Genomic DNA, 12,505 nt, shown 5'->3' on the forward strand with positions numbered 1-12,505 from the left:
CGATGTGTCAGAAACTGCTCGTCATCTCTTCTAACTTGCTTTTTCTCAGTGCAAAGAAAACATGAAATAACTCCAGCAGCTCTAAGAATATCTTCTAATGCATTTCGAAATAGCTGAGAAAGGAATAAGAATTACTGCCTGAAGCGCCTTTTCTTGTGAGGATATTTCTAACAATATTATGCCAAGACATTTAAAGCGATTGAAATTAAGTGGAATTACGAAGAGACAACTATAACTAATGTCATGAGACGAGTATATGCTCGTAAAACGCTGAGTTTTGAGGCTAGGTTGTATGTTTTTCAGGAGGAAAAATCCATCAAGGCTGACTTGGCTTCAATTGAAAAGCCCTTATAAAGGATCGTCTCGCACTATTCCAAGAGAACCCAAGCATTTCCAACCGAAGAGATCTTTCTTTCTTCTTCTTCCTGTGCTTAACGTTTTATAACAGTGTGTAGATGTTGCTTTTTCAAGATGTGAAGATTATTATTTAAAGCTATGGCTGTCAAATGTATCTTTAAATAATCATTTGCATATTGTCAAAATGAATTATTTAGATTAATCAAAGAGTTTGGATTTTGATTTCTCTAAGGAATTTATTTATTTATTATTTTCTGATTTCTCGAAAGAAGTTTCAAACAATAACTGGGTGTCTAGATTAGTTAGTGATATTTCATAATATCACTAACTAATAATAATATTCCTCATAAGTGAAAGAAAAACAAGCAAATCCATCATATTATGAAACTGTTGCCAAAGCTTTCCATATTGTGCACTTTTGTGCAGTCGTAAGGTGGTGTTTAATTTGAAATTATTTTATGTTTAATTGTCGTGTAACTGCGATGCTTGGTGAAAACAAAAAATTATTAGGTTAATACTCGACGACTTTCATGAAACATTCTTCATGAAAGTCCACAATTGCAAGTTGTTGCTTAATAACAGGATCAGCGATAAGCAGTAGGTTTTATAACCATCAGGGATTATATCTGTTGCTGGGAAATACTTATTAAAATGTGTTTCGCCACTAAACACAACTACTTGAAGTTTATGCTGGTTCGTATTCATTATTTGGTTTATTTCTCTGAGTAGTTCTACGTGACCTAAACGTTCTACGACTTGATTGGAAATACTCGGTCTCATTCTTAACAGGATGACAGAAAATTTTCAGCTGAATCTGAGTTATTCGATCTCAGGAAGATTTGAAGGAGATTCTTCCGGTAAAATACACAAACTGGTCGACGAATAGATAAGTGATATCATTAGACGATTGCCCTCGTGACTTAATTGACGACCTCGATGCAAACTCACAAATAAAAGTTTTTCCTCCTTAGTAGGTGCAATGACATTTCTGGTTTGAATCCTACATCCCTACTCTGACACTAGGAACTTATAGGAACTCTTGCTGAATTCAATTGCTGATCTCATACTGAAGTGGTAAGATTTTTCTAAAGAAATTCCATTTTTCCTTGTACAAAAGAAGCAAAATGGTCAGAAGAACTCTCATACACTGGTGGCAGGATTTCATCATCTCCGAAATTCGAGTTTTTCTCCTTTAAAATAGGCAAAGAGGAAAACTAACAGACATAAACTGATCTTAGCCTTTGCCTTAGATATATTTCAAAAAGATAACAACAACAACAGCAATTAACAAACAAGAACAAACGCAGTTACCCGACTTCATATGCTGATATCACAGCTTTAGGTATGTTTGGTAATCCAAACAAAAGTTATCTTGGAATAATTATAACTTTAGCGTCTTAACGAACTTTGTCGAAATAAAGTGAGGAGACAAATTCAAAATAGCAACGTCATCAACCGTGTGAAATGTCAGAGATATTTTGTTTGAATCCATATATATTAATTATTGTGAAACTAATTAAAACAGAATACATGCGAAAAACTGAAATGTGAACACACTCAAAAGTGGTTCAGTTTACTGTTCCAAAACGATGATCTAGTTGATAAGTAGATTATTAAATGACCAAAAGGTATACTTGAGACACACATAATAAAGATAATCGATATAATTAGAATCATTTGAAATCTGTAATATTTCTCGGAATTGGGGTTTGCTGGAAGAAGCCTTTTTCTCCTAAAATTTTAATAATCTACGAACCTTCCAATGTTATTGTTAATCTAATTTCACGAAAAAAATGTATATAAATTTTTAAAGCTTTAAAAGTTAAATTAAATATTTACCTTATAACGCCTATATATATATAAACCAACATCCAAGTATGGTTTTTACACAATTCAGGTCTCTTCCTGTGCACAGCATGCATCCCTCAAACGCGGTAAAATTACCTGGTACAACTCTTTGTTTACCATCTGATCATGTGGTATAAATTCATAATGGACAATGACTTTCCAATCAGAAAACACAACCAATATCACCTTGATCTTGGACCGACTGATCCATCAACGCTTAAACCACTCATACAGTCCTTCCCGTATACCTCGTTAAGCAATTAAAATGTCTCTGTAAACTTTTTAGCCAGTTTGCAGCAAAATTTCAGTTCTCTATATTCGTCGTTGCAAAACTGCGTGAATTTCTACCATCTTGCAACTCTTAAATTACTAGAATTCTTCAAGCAAGTGATACTATGGAGTGTTCCTAATTCCAACTATTATTATTTGTTTTGAATGGAGCTTGTGTTCTTTTTAGTACTATGATTAAAATCAGTGATTCAGAAAAGTTGAGTTTTTTTTTCCTCGACGAAGTTTCTTCCCAGTGGAAAAGGTCTGATTTTTATCGGATTAAAAATAAGTTAAAAATAACTTAAAAAAGACTTCAAAAGATATATTTCGGTGATTACACTACATTTTTTATTATTCAGTTATACAAAATACTGAAATAATAGTTCCCGACAAGTTTCGTAAATCATAGGATTTACATCTTCAGGGGGTAAATAGTATAACTTAAAGTTTAAACAAGAGAATTAATAAATACAACCTAAAAACCGTCTGGCTATTCATAAACTCAAATAACAGAATGCAGATATAAAACGTTATTGACGTTGAACAACACTGGACGATGTCACGTGTTCTTGTTCTCGTTCATACAGTCCGAGCTCAGATTGAGGTAGATTTTTTCATTAGAGCTGATCACACTTGATGGAGAATTAAACCTTGATTTTGATTGCATTGGGTTGGGTTTTTCAGCATATTAGCAGCTTCTTTAAATTTTCTTATATAACTGTTGTTTTCTATGTATGACATCGTCGTTTTTTGCCAGAGTAAATAGTTTCCAGTGGAAGTGGTATGGAAAGCAAGACCCGTTTTTTATTCTCTTTTCTATTGTATGTCTTTTTGGTGTTCAGCCATGCGTATTTCTCCAGATCTTCCTGTCTGTCCTACGTAGCAAATCCCGAAAGAGCAATGGAGGATTTTGTAGACTCCTGGCTTTTTAAGAGGATGATGAGGTGGTTTTGGTGGATGTAGGAATCTTGAGATTTTTTCCATAGGAAGGAAGGCTACGTTTATGTTGTGTTTGTTCATTAATTTGGCTAGCTTATCTATAACATTTTTGATATAAGGAAGCAAGATTGCGTTCTTGTAATCCTGTTTTATTGTGTTGTTAGTTGGAGGCATTTTAAAGATTCTCTTGATGGTTTTTGTTTCATATCCATTCTGTTGGAGGATTTGTGTTAAGTATTTTAGTTGTTCATTACATCTTTCCTGTGTGCTGGAGATATTGTATGCTCTGTCTCGAAGAGTTTTAATGAAGCTTATTTTTTGTGAAGGATGGTGGTGTGAGGTTGCATTTAGAAATCTTCCAGTGTTTGTCGGCTTCGTATTTACTGAGAAGGAGAGTTCACTTTCTTCATTAACTTCTAATAGAATATCCAAAAAAAGGAAGTTTTCTATTTTCGTCTTGTTCTAAAGTGAATTTTATGGTGTTGTGCAAATTGTTGAGATAATCTTTGAAATTGATAAGTTCATCTGTTGTTCCTTTGAATATGATGAAAATATCGTCCACATAGCGTAACCATATTTTTGGTTTTTTATGATAATTCTTAAGAACATTGTTTTCAAATTTTTCCATAAATAGGTTTGCTAATAGGTTTGGAAGATTTCTAACTGCAATCTCACACCACCACCATCCTTCAAAAAAAATAAGCTTAATTAAAACTCTTCGAGACAGAGCATACAATATCTCCAGCACACAGGAAAGATGTAATGAAGAACTAAAATACTTAACACAAATCCTCCAACAGAATGGATATGAAACAAAAACCATCAAGAGAATCCTTAAAATGCCTTCAACTAACAACACAATAAAACAGGATTAAAAAAACGCAATCTCGTTTCCTTATATCAGAAATATTACAGATAAGCTAGCCAAATTAATGAACAAACACAACATAAAAGTAGCTTTCCTTCCTATGGAAAAAATCTCAAGATTCCTACATCCACCAAAACCACCTCATCATCCTCTTAAAAAGCCAGGAGTCTACAAAATCCTCCATTGCTCTTGCGGGATTTGCTACGTAGGACAGACAGGAAGATCTGGAGAAATACGCATGGCTGAACACCAAAAAGACATACAATAGAAAAGAGAATAAAAAACGGGTCTTGCTTTCCATGCCACTTCCACTGGAAACTATTTACTCTGGCAAAAAACGACGATGTCATACATAGAAAACAACAGTTATATAAGAAAATTTAAAGAAGCTGCTAATATGCTGAAAAACTCAACCCAATGCAATCAAAATCAAGGTTTAATTCTCCATCAAGTGTGGTCAGCTCTAATAAAAAAATCTACCTCAATCTGAGCTCGGACTGTATGAACGAGAACAAGAACACGTGACATCGTCCAGTGTTGTTCAACGTCAATAACGTTTTATATCTGCATTCTGTTATTTGAGTTTATGAATAGCCAGACGGTTTTTAGGTTGTATTTATTAATTCTCTTGTTTAAACTTTAAGTTAAACTATTTACCCCCTGAAGATGTAAATCCTATGATTTACGAAACTTGTCGGGAACTATTATTTCAGTATTTTGTATAACTGAATAATAAAAAATGTGGTGTAATCACCGAAATATATCTTTTGAACCAATTAGCCACAGAAGTCTACGCCTGCAATTAAAAAGGCTTAGAAAGTGGCCTTCTTTTAGTCCATTTAATATAATGTAATTTGTAGGTATTTCTTCTGCAGATCTAGCATATTGGAAGCTACCACGAATCTATGCGTGCACGTGCGCATCCCCCCCCCCCCCCAACCACACACCAAAATAAATATCCGAGTGAGTTGCTGTCTGTGAAGTGTGTTTGAGTTTACTGTTTGTGAAAGATGTTTGAATTTGCTTTCCGTGAAAACCCGAGTACTGCCCAGTTGAATAAAAAAGTACTCAACCTTTATACATAGTAAGACAATCGATTGCACAAGTTCTTTGAATAATTAGTAGTAATAATACTGCGAATGACTGTTGTACTAAAATTGGATATCTAGGGTTTTTATCACAAATTCTGCAACAATGGATGTTATAACATTACGTACAGGTTTCCCAGATTCTGTTCACATTAAAAATATCTAATGTATATCTAATGTATATCTAATGTAGATCTCTAATTAGATATCCGATTGCTTATTATTTCTGGAGAATTTGGAAAACCAGTAGAACACATTAATTTGTTTGCATATACAATAACCTATTAAAGTTAAAGACGTGATTTTTTACCTACTGCTATTTTCTTATTTAATTACCAGTGCCTCACAAATATTAACTAGCTCCCTCTTGGGACACTCAATTAATTCTAACAACGATGCAGTAGCAGTATTGCTGCTACTGCTTCGTTGCAAATAGATTTCTGCTGCAGCGTATGTTTGCTTTCCTGTTTTTAGCAGAAATTTTGTCATAATTAATGTGTGTGTGTGATATTCCAATATATCTTCCATAATAAAAGTTTTGAAAAAGAAAGAAAAACCTTCGAGTATTTGATCTCACCAATAAAAGATTTCTTATTCCAAAAATCGTCGAGTAATCAGAAGCTTTTCCGTGTTCACTGAAAAGCAATCTAGTCGTATAGCGATCCAACAATATCTCCACTAGCGTTGGATGTCTCCTCTCGTTTCTATCGCTATTCGTCTGTGCAGCAGTTAAGGTAGGTTCGGAGCAACTTGCGTGACAGCCAATAGCAGAGACGTGTCTAGCTATACCGATATCAAGGTGTCAGATATCGGATCGACCTATTTTCTAAGATTTTGCCAAGAGCATGTTAGTTATGAAGTTTTTGACAATAATCTAAAATTCCAAAATTTTAGCATTTTAAATACGACTTACACTGAATAACTTTCCTTCATTGTTTCCTATATAGTGGTATCTCCATAGCACTGCCGAAATATCAACACGATATGAATCCTTTGGTTGGAAGGACTTGAATTCGAATCCATTCTAGTCCGCAAGAAACCTTTTTAATGGCTGATATTTGTGTGGTTTCTATTATCTATTGTAAAGGCTATTTGATCGAAGGTGAGTCAACTGGTCTCGTATATATAATGAAATGTATTTTTATTTAAATATATAATAAATAATATATATTAAAATAAACATATATAATAAATAATAATTTATTATTATTATTATTACGTGACACCTCCAGGGAGTTCAAAGATTCATCGAGGGAAAGCACCTACTCTGCAACTCTGTCTCCACCAACTGCAACTGCGCCAACGCCATCACCACCAGTATTCCCACAGACAATCACAAACATCCATGCCCACGACGGGATTCGAACCCGCAGCCTTTTGGCTGTGGAGCAGATACACTAACCACTCTGCCAACCATGCCGGCTTGTATTATTCCATGCTTGTCATATTTATAACCATTTTCTGATGAATATTAGTACATATCACCGAAATGTAATGCGAATGCTTTTTGCTGAATTTTTGTTATCATCTTCTAAACTTCTCTGGGTCTGTATGTAACCCTTGTGGCGATGTCTCATGTTCCATGATTCTAGGCAGCGAGAAGAAAGACCATTACAGATTCGATTGTAATCGCCCACTAGGGTAACTCTTTCTAGGCATATTTTGCAGCTGACTCCTGATTACTCGATCTTTAGGGTTTTTTTTCACGTGTAAACTCAATTTTTTAACATTGCAACTCAGAAAAAATCGACCGTAGGACTCGCATTATTTCAGACATAGCCTATACTCATGCTAAGGTTTAAGATCACGAGATGGCAGCAGCTCTCTCTCACGATCCGAAGTTTGCAAAATCATAGATAGGTATGAATTCAACAATCCATGACGAGTAAGGTTGGAAACCACCAGCTGAACATCGCTTTCCAAAAAGAAAAACAAAAACAAAAACGTAATTGATAGTCGTTATTTATTCATGTATATCTTTTAAACATAAAAAAACTTCGAAGGCTATAGAGACAAACGAACCTTCTCTCATTTAAAACAGAAAATTGTCTTCAATTTACTATAAATTTGTGGAAATCGTGTCATGCAATCAAGTCCTTAACTGTTCATTACTGAAACTTTTCCATAAATCTATAACTTTTTTTTAACGGTGTTTTTACGCAAGGTATGCTAAGATAATCAGGATAATCAAAACCGACATTAATTCCCAATTGTAAGCTTCTGTAATGCGAAACTGCTTCGTTGTAAGAAAGAAAAATCGGTGAGCTCGTGTATAACGTGTACTTGCGGTTGTTAACTGGGATCGTTTATTTGTTTTCTGTGAATAGGAGACATGGTAGTATCTACGCAGAAGAGGAAAGTGTGTTCTAAGACAAATCAATTCAAAATTAAGAAGGGAAAACACTTTGCAGTTTTAAAAAAATCGGAGTATTTGAATATTTGGTCCACAAGCAACAAACTCTCTTGGCTCCCATGAGAACGTTTACTGGGTTTTTAAGAGCCCTTATTTCCTACGAGCCCACGGGCTTTAATTCCTTTCTCAACAGTATTATTTCAACATTCATACAAGATTATATATGCAGTGTGTAATAAGAATTTAATGTTTTATTCATATTTCTTTTTGGCTTATTTATCGCTGACCATTATGCATTCATTTTAGGTTCAGTTCCAACGTTTCACATTTTTCGCTCTTCCCTTTATCTTTGCAGGCATTTATTGTACTCTTGACTTGATTAAAAATCGATAGCAATCCAAACGATCGATTTTATTATTTATCTTGTCTAGAAAGAAGGACAAAATATTTTAAGAAACACGATTTGTTCTTGTATGTTCTTTCCTAGAAATCACTTCCGGAAGCAGTTTCGTTTTTCTGAAATCATTCAAGAAACGTTTGGCTCATTCAGTTTAATCACTCACATCTTAAGAACGGATATAACAAAATTCATTCAGGATATTAACCTTACTTTGATGGTAATCATCTGCCATTTTGTTAAACGTTTGGTCAAGCTTAAAAATTTTAAATAGTTTTTATAGTTAAGCTTCGCATACCCCAATAACCTGCCATTTTGCAGGTTATTGGGGTCTGCTCTGATTTTTAATTTAGTTCCTTGTGCACCTGTTATCATAATAAAATTCCAAAGGAAACAATTTGTCATCGTAGCAAACTACATGTCGAATGCTTTTGACAAAAATATTCCCGTTAGAGTTGTGGTAATGGCCTATTTTAGCTCGTCACTTTCAAGTGCATCACACAGTTAAAGTAACCTTAGATCAATGGTGGTTAACCTCTATATCTGCCTTCAGGGAAATAGTAGAATCGAGAGCGTTTGTATACAGAATGCTCTAAAATAACAATGTTATTTATTTATTTATTTTTGAAATGCCACAAGGCATACACATTCAGCCATGAAGATAATAAATCGAAAAAAAAAATGCTAAACTACTTGGGATGAACTTTAGCATGCTTGCTCTTTTAATTCAAACTAACAGGATTATATATTTGTTAAGTATGAATGATAGCAAATTGTATTATAATTAGCAAAACTAACTGCAAGCCTACATGACATACGGTTATTTTAGTTGTGGTACAGTTATTTTACGTATAACGTACAGTTATTTTGGCTGTGCAAACAGTTATTTTATGTGCAAGGAAGGAAGCACATGGCAACGAATTATAACAAGTTTACTTACCTGGACTAATTACCGCTGACGTGTCTCTCTTTTTCTTAGGAAAACACAACAGAGTCACACTTTTCTATGATTATATGCAAGATCAAGGTTACCATTTGCTTGCCATTACGAAAAAAAATCGGAAAAAGATGCACTAAGCAAAGAGCATGGCTCTTCTTCTTAGGTTACCTGGATTGTTCCTGGCTTTAAGCATGCCACCCAGCACATCCCCGTGAAAAGGAGGAAGCCGGCTGACTGCCTCGTCCCAGGAGTGCATGTACTTTGCTAATATCTGCAGTTATCCTTGACGGTACGAACATCAAAAGATGATGCACGAGGCAAGACAGCACTCGAACTGGTCACCGGTGATGTAGCTGTGTCGCTATCGATACGGCTTGATTTGCACAGGCCTTCCTTCGGCTAACTCGTTGGACCGTCAATGATACAAGACTGCACCTGCGCATGTGCGCCCCGTTCCCCAGTTTTGGTCGATCGAAGGAAAACCTCGGTGTGCTTTGTTACGTTAGTGACTAAAGTGTATGGACTATGATTACAAACACTCGTGCTTCGGGGTAGAGTTTCCGTAAGTATTGGTCATGGATACTGGGATTTGTTATCCTTCGTGAACATTTACGATACCTCCCTACAAGACTTCGTAAAATATTTAAAACCTCTCATAATGTTGGCCTCTGGAGTGGTTATTTTTACATTAAACTGTGTATATATTAAACAAAATATTGAATTCAGGAATTCTACTTACACAAAGTCGCTTATAAGCCCTTATAAGCGACTTTGTGTAAGTAGCGCCTTACTAACTGACCGTTAGGTCAGTTAGTAAGGAAATTGCAGGGTTTTTCCTTCAAGTTATCTGTTTTCTGGAAGGAAAACCTGACTTTTCCTTTTGAAAAATAAACAGTCCGGAGAACGCACAACGCGCTATGATCCAAGTGTAAAACCTTTTACCAACAGATGGGACTGCAATTAGAGAATACAAGCGTAACACTGGTTGCTGATATCCTAAACTTATAGAAAATTTAGAAATAAAGTTAAGCACCATTTCCTTTCTCCTCTGCATTAAATGAGATTAAATATCTTGAAATATGTTGAAGTGCTTTTGTTATTAAAGAAACAGCAACTGAGATTGTAATGTTTTTATTTAGTATGTTCCATAAGAGATGATTTTCCATTAAGATCCATCTTTAAGATGGTCGTTTACGGTAAAAATCTTTTAAGAGCCTCCCGAGTATTATGCAAGGATAGCCATGATAATTTAACATCTTTCAATGAAGACTGATTGTCGTTACTTGGTCTGTTCTAAGTTTTGGATGGAGGATACCATTAATTCCTATCATCCATACTTAATATTTCCAAGGGTTGGTTACCGATGTTTAATCGGAACTCGGATTAAAACCACTATTCTGTCATAACTCAATCATCTGTGACATATAAGTTGACCTTAGTACTCACAAGTGTATGAACTGTTGCATAATATGTTCATGCATTTGTCCCATCATGATATCAAAGCGTCCTGTCTGGTATGTTATTAAGTGTCTTGAACCTGAAAACGATAGCGTGTTGCGCATCATTCTGTGGTAAACTGATTGCTAGCTAGTTCCCTTTCGGTGATTCAAAGATATGGACATCCTTGTGGTGGACGTTCAGGAGTTCCAAAATAGCAAAGATGACATCGGCAAGGTACCTGACAGACACCTGGTAGAGAACGAGGTAGTAAATTCTGTTTATACACTTCCTTCAAACCAAAACGGAAACTGTCTTCCTTCTTATTATCCAAGAAGGCTACATTACTACCTCTTTCCTTACCAGATGTCTATCAAGTATCCTGCTCATGTCGATCTTTCCTATTTTGGACACACTGCTGTTCTGCTGAAGCACATCAAGATTATATTACATTTTTTGAATCCGACAAATCTGACTTTGCTTCTCACGCGATTGACACTGAGCACCTACAGAGTTCTGGTTCAGAGTTCTCTGGAACCAGACAAAATTTCTTCAATCTAGCAAGTTTAAATTCAATCATTTTTTTACCCTTGAAACAAGCAAATTGCTAAGAAATCGTCCGAACCTCAGCCACTCAGATTTTCATGATAAGTTTTGGGAAACGATTACCATTAATTGTTCATAAATTAATTAATTAATTATTCTAAATTAATAATTATTTTAAATTATTTTTTATCTACGCCACTTTCTTTCCTTTAAACTCGACGCTGCGACAAAGACACGAGCGGGTATACGCTTGCTTTATGACTGGTCATTGTGATTGATTTATGTTTTGAATGTAGTTAACGGTCTGTCTCCCTGATGATATCCACGTAAAGTTGGATCAAATATATTGGAATTATTGAATAAAATTATATATATATATATATATATATATATATATATATTAGGATAACCAAGCAATTTTATATGCTTGGTTATCCTAATTAATATATATATACTGTATATATATATATATATATACAGTATATATACTGTATACATATACAGTATATATATATATATAGGTATATATTTTACACATTTAACCCGTGAAGTTTATTAAATAAGTTTTCTTAGTATTATTCTGGCCTTACATATCCAATATAAAGAAATATAGATCACTATTGTACTGCGTCTATTACTTGAGCTTCATATGAAAGTTTTCATAGTTACTAGAAAACACTTGTTTTCTAGTAACTATGAAATGCTTGTTGCAGTTACTAGAAAACACTTGTAATTTACAGATCTGAATTTACCTCATAGGCTTAGAAGCAATGTTGAAATTTAAATAATCAAACAGTTTCAGTCAGTAATTATATTTGTCTTTATGTTCACTGATCACATCCAGAGGCGTAGCTAGGGAGGGGCGGAGGCGGAGGTCTACCCCGGGTGGTACTTTAAACCTTTTGAACTTTTGCAGTTAATTCTAAAATACAGTCTGGAGAACTCATTTCCAAATATTGTAATACTACTGCGAATTTTCTTCACAATTGCTGTAAGTGTTGCTAGTTGTGAGAGAAGTTTTTCTAAATAAAATAGATTAAGAATTACCTACATTACTATGAAATAGACTTCGCCAATGTCAACGATTTTTCTAACAGAAAAGCAAGAAAAATAACATTTTAAAATGTTGAAATTAAAGTTTTACTTCAAAAATAAACATAGTGTTTTAATTTATTTCCCTGTACGTCATTTTGACTTTTTGTAGTATTTTTGGTGTATATGGGGAGGGGCGACAAAAGCTCTAGCTACACCACTGATCACATTCCGTGAATTTTGCTCAGATTAAAAAGAAGTAACCTGAACCATACTCGAAGAAGTGTTTATTGATTTACCGTTAATTAAAATAACTTAAGCAGTCTCAAAAGACAACAAACACAACACATTTTCACAAATTTTTGGAAAAGCAGAAAGTTTTAATCCAACTCGTCATGTTGTCTTTTGTCTCCCTAATCAACCGGTGCGA

The 12,505-nt window shown here is 34.6% G+C and overlaps 1 protein-coding gene across 1 annotated transcript in view; it reads right to left on the minus strand.

The window, feature by feature from the left end:
• LOC150108701 (uncharacterized) overlaps positions 1-9,285 on the minus strand; it is a 153,737-nt gene extending 144,452 nt beyond the window's left edge. Inside the window, exon 1 of the mRNA XM_090416168.1 lies at positions 9,061-9,285. The gene's annotated coding sequence lies outside the window, so the exon portion shown is untranslated. The remainder of the gene's footprint in view (positions 1-9,060) is intronic.
• Positions 9,286-12,505: the final 3,220 nt, after the last annotated feature.

This window comes from Typopeltis vanoorti, chromosome 3, assembly GCF_054136105.1.
Source record: "Typopeltis vanoorti isolate ZY-2024b chromosome 3, IOZ_Tvanoo_1.0, whole genome shotgun sequence".
NCBI lineage: Eukaryota > Metazoa > Arthropoda > Arachnida > Uropygi > Thelyphonidae > Typopeltis > Typopeltis vanoorti.